The 4,657-nt window shown below is 40.2% G+C and overlaps 1 long non-coding RNA gene across 1 annotated transcript in view; it reads right to left on the bottom strand.

The window, feature by feature from the left end:
* Window positions 1-6: 6 nt before the first annotated feature.
* The window catches only part of LOC139721997 (uncharacterized), a 75,008-nt gene continuing 70,357 nt past the window's right edge, over window positions 7-4,657 (bottom strand). Inside the window, exon 3 of the long non-coding RNA XR_011710256.1 lies at window positions 7-89. This is a non-coding gene — a long non-coding RNA (uncharacterized lncRNA). The remainder of the gene's footprint in view (window positions 90-4,657) is intronic.

Below are 4,657 nucleotides of genomic sequence, written 5' to 3'. Positions count from 1 at the left end.
GTTGGACTCTTCACTGTGCATGCTCTGGGGGCTACTAACGAGGCCTGCCTGGGCCTGTGCCTGGGCCTGAGGAGGTCTCACTCGAGTGCCTGCACGAGAGAAAGAAAGAAAGGGTGGGGCACAGATGGGTTAATGGCTGGCTGGCTGGCTGCCAATGTTCAGGTAATGTGACAGCTTAGGGATTGTACCTTAGATCATTGCTAGAAGTTGCACAAAAGGGATTAACCCAACATGACTGTGCTACACTCAAACAACACTGAATTTTTATGCCCATGGCACTTTCTCTGGTGAGAATGCTCTCAATCAACAATATATTTTCTTCTGTATGTAGATGACAATATTTTCATAAAAATTGCCAACTACAGTACGCAACAAGCTGGTCTGGTTTAAAAAGTATCGGCGTAACAATTTAAGTAATTATCATGATTAATATACTATAAGCATAACATAAGCCTATACATATCGAACGAAGGAATTGGACCATATGAATAGTGTAACACATTATGTTTTGCAGTTCTATTATGATAATGATGACATCAGTGGCAATTACTTGTATACGTATGCATATGTAAATCTATGTACAACTATACACACATTGTATGAAAGTTTGTATAAATGTATTTTGTATACCATATTTTCATTGTGTATCAGTAAAAAACAAATTTTTGTTTTCACGATTGAACAGAAAAAAAATACCTACCTCATATCATATACCAAGGTATCATATTATCATACCATATAATAAATCATATCATTATCACGTCATGTCACGTCACGTCGCGTCGCGTCGCGTCGCGTCGCGTCACGTCACGTCACCTCACCTCACGTCACCTCACGTCACGTCACGTCACGTCACGTCACATCATCATAATTGTATTGAGTGTGATCAAATTCCTGTTTTGAAGCCTAGTAAGACCAGCACAGCAATGCTGTCCCCTCTAAAAAAAAAAAAAAAAAACCAAACCCCTCCCCAAAACCCCCCAAAAAAACACACAAAAAAAAAACATTCAGTCCCTCTGATACGACATGAATGGCAGATGCCTCCAAAGGGAACAATGACACATTCTTGCAAAGAGCAAAACCGAAGTATAAAGTAAAGAAAGATCTGCATACGTGCGGTGCGGCATGCATGCAGTCAGCATACTTACTTATTGTGTGCAACTGGAGTACGTTTTGGGTGAAAATTATTTTCACAATTCAAATACATTTTTGCTCCCAATGTCAGGGTGTACCTTACACACAAGTGTACCACATACACAAAGCTTTAGATAATAATAAAATATCAGGTAGTTCTTTGTTTTCACATCTTTCCTAGTGGACGGAATCAAGTGAACAAAAAACCGACCTGCAGTTCACACTCGGGCGACTGCAGAGAAGTCAGCTAACTGTACTACTGAGGCACACCTTGCTTTACATGGATGGAGACTGCAAGTCAGATGCCGTATTCATGGAAAGCTAATCCCAAATAAATTATGGAAATCTTGCCAGAGTGCTGGATACTGTGCCATGTTATGCAGTGGACTGATTCAGGGAGTGTCTATTATCAGTCTCCTCTTCTACAGCGGTTACAGTTCGTTATTCAGAAGCTTTGTAAGTCTGAAGGTTTGCTATTCCAAAGATTCGTTAATATGAAAATGAAATGAGGCTCATTATTCTGAAGGTTCGTTGATAAGAAAATGAAATAAAGTTTGCTATTCCGAAAGTTTGTTAATCCAAAATGGAAAGAGTTCGGTTATTCTGAAGGTTCATTATTTCGAAAATGAAATAAGGTTCATGATTCCAAAGCTTCATTATTACCTCCGCCAAGGGAGGAGGTTATGTTTTCGTTACCGTTGGTTTGTTCGTTCGTTCGTTCGTTTGTTCGTTTGTTTGTTCGTTTGTTTGTCTGTGCGCAAAATAACTCAAAAAGTAGACAACGGATTGGGATGAGACTTGCAGGGAAGGTTGAGAATGACACGAGTAAAACAAACAATTAACTTTTGGTAGTGATCCGAGAATTTTGGGGGAATTGAAGGATTTTTGATATTTTGGCAGGGAGGGTCAGTGAACTTGGGAGTTCAGGCTGTGCGTATTTGAGGTTTGCATGCGCGCACTAAAGTGCGTGCTCTAGTTTCTGCTGGGGTGAGGCGCGCTGTGCAGCTGAGGGTTTATGACATAACAAAGGCTTCTATATTGGGAAATCAGGAGACTTTCAGCACACTACTAGTATTATAAACACTTTCAGCATGCTATAGTATGTATGGGTGGAAATCACTGATATATATATGGAAGAACAAGATCAGTGACGGAAATGAGCTGCATGCTTGGCGGAGGGCCGCACTCTCAGAGTGCTTCTCTAGTTTCACACTGTCTTTACATTCTTTACAAATGTACGAATATACAGAATGGGACTGCAGTACATAGGTATCCACTTCATCAGTGCTTTAGAAGCTTTAACTGAGAAGTTTGAACAATCAGAGGCTCCTGAATCAGGAGTGTTCAAGTCTTGATATTTCGATCCGCAGCATCACAAAAAGAAACAAACGATGAGCACACCATGACAAAAACACATGTAAAATGTGACTGTTTTGGATAAAAATAAAGTGAAACAAACTTGCTAACTAAACGTGCATACGAATAACCAGTTAGTCCGAGTTTGGTATACCTGCCTTTTGAAACAAGTCGACTGGAAAGTCTTCCGAGGCGACTTCCGACCTTCAAACTCCAAGGGTCGTGTAAGAAATCACACTGTGAATGCATGACTGATGACCTGAACATAACAAATATCACTCACAACAACTGTTTCCCCTCTTTGTTAGTCCTTTTAAAGTTTAGAAAGCCACTTTGACTGTTTCAGGTTTGAATCTAATGCATTTGATGATGATCCATTTGTAAGATGACACCATTCTGACATGATCCATCAAAATCAGTGATGTCAGCACAAACTTCTCTCTCTCTCTGAGACCGAATATACTGTTGGACGTTGTCTAGTCCTCTTGTCAATCCGTTTTCTTTTCCTGGACAATTGTGGTATAAGTGAGGTATAGTCCTTTAAACCTCCGTAATCATAATTTCAAAAGGCCATTGAAAACGGGTACAAACAGGTTGGTAACGGTGATGACAGAGCTAAAAGCGAACACGATGATTTGTTTTCAGACTCTTCCACATTATCCATTGGCCTAGAGACAAAGCGTATGAAGAAAACACCTCCTTGCTAACAACATCACACAGAGAATTAATCCCAACCAGATGTGATTTCCTTGACCTATCCAAGAGTGAATGAGCTAACGAGGTATATATGTCCAGATATTCAGCCTTGTAATTAGAAAGGTAAAATGGCAAAGAGTCCACGACAGGTATTGAAAACAAGTGAACATGACATGTTTGTCGTTGATGACTAGCAGGTCGTAACAATGCAGGCATTCATCGCTGAGCTTGATTGGGCAACGCTTAATTCAAGCCTTCCTCGGCTGGTCGTCGGCACGGAAGGTCTCCGGCAGTGATCAAGTTAACAAGGAAAGGAAGTGGGACCAATACTTCTGCCCCTTCAGTTTGTGGAGCCCGCCTTTCCTGGATTACGGAGTACTTCCGGGGATAGCGTCAACACTTTCAGGTGGCGTCTGGTCTGCGGGAGTCTCAGAGGTCTGACACAGTTCTGTTTTTCTTGTTTTGTTTTGTTTTGTTTTGTGTTTCTTTTTTTTTTTGGGGGGGGGGTATTGTCATCATCAATAAGGGGTAAGGAAAGGAATTACTCTATGAATGTCTTTTGTTAAGATTAGATGCTAAGTACATCCTCTGATATCCTAGAAGCCTTGTAGAATGAGCTTGGATGCACACTGAATCATCCAGATCATAAATCACAAATTATGAAATATAACACATTTCTAAACATATATATGTGTACATGTGTGGTGTGTGTAAGATATATACAGGGCTCAATGCTAACTGTTTTCTTTGGTGGTCCATTTGGGCTGCTAGAAGATTTGAAGCTGAAATTCTGGTGGCCTGAAAAAGAAATAAAGTGGTCCCAAATTACAAGGACATGCACAATTTCATTTTGAATTTTAGCTGCTTGATCAGTCCATCAAAAAGAAGTTTTGGTGGCTTGGCATTATTTTTCAGTGGCCCCAGGCCACCAGTAATGTCAAGCTCTGATGTATAGTACCTACATGTATACAGATGTATACAATATCTGCAAAAACACACAAACACACACACACACATATACACCATTCAAAATATGGAAACACTAAAAATTGCAAAGAGTTATAAAATGATGAAAAAGGGTGCCTTATTACAGCTCATGTGGGATTGGTTATTTACGATATGTGCACAATATTATTACTAGTCGCTGTGAGCATTTTTGTGTTCCAAAACCATTAAGACGTTTCTGACTGCCCATCTCAAAAACCCACAAAAAGTCACAGATTAAGATTCTCCCTGATGGATCAAAATATGTTATTTTAGTTCACCAACTCAAATCTTTAAACAAGAGACCCGCGGGTCTAGCGCTCACCTGAGTATCGCAAGTTCACCTTTCACGCAGTCACTAATCTAAATTATTCACAGCTCTACCAAAATTTGACCAGGCATTCTCAAGTAGAAGATGAAAATGTACAATCAGGGCCCAAGTTTTTTAAGATTCCTTAATTTGGGGGGATTGGGGCCCCTGGGGCCC

Source organism: Diadema antillarum, unplaced genomic scaffold (assembly GCF_040938485.1).
Source record: "Diadema antillarum isolate AM-2024a unplaced genomic scaffold, OU_Dant_1.0 scf00000154, whole genome shotgun sequence".
NCBI classification, from domain to species: Eukaryota; Metazoa; Echinodermata; class Echinoidea; order Diadematoida; family Diadematidae; genus Diadema; species Diadema antillarum.
The sequence above is the reverse complement of the archived record's forward strand: the minus strand, read 5'-3'. Positions and strand labels throughout refer to the sequence as shown.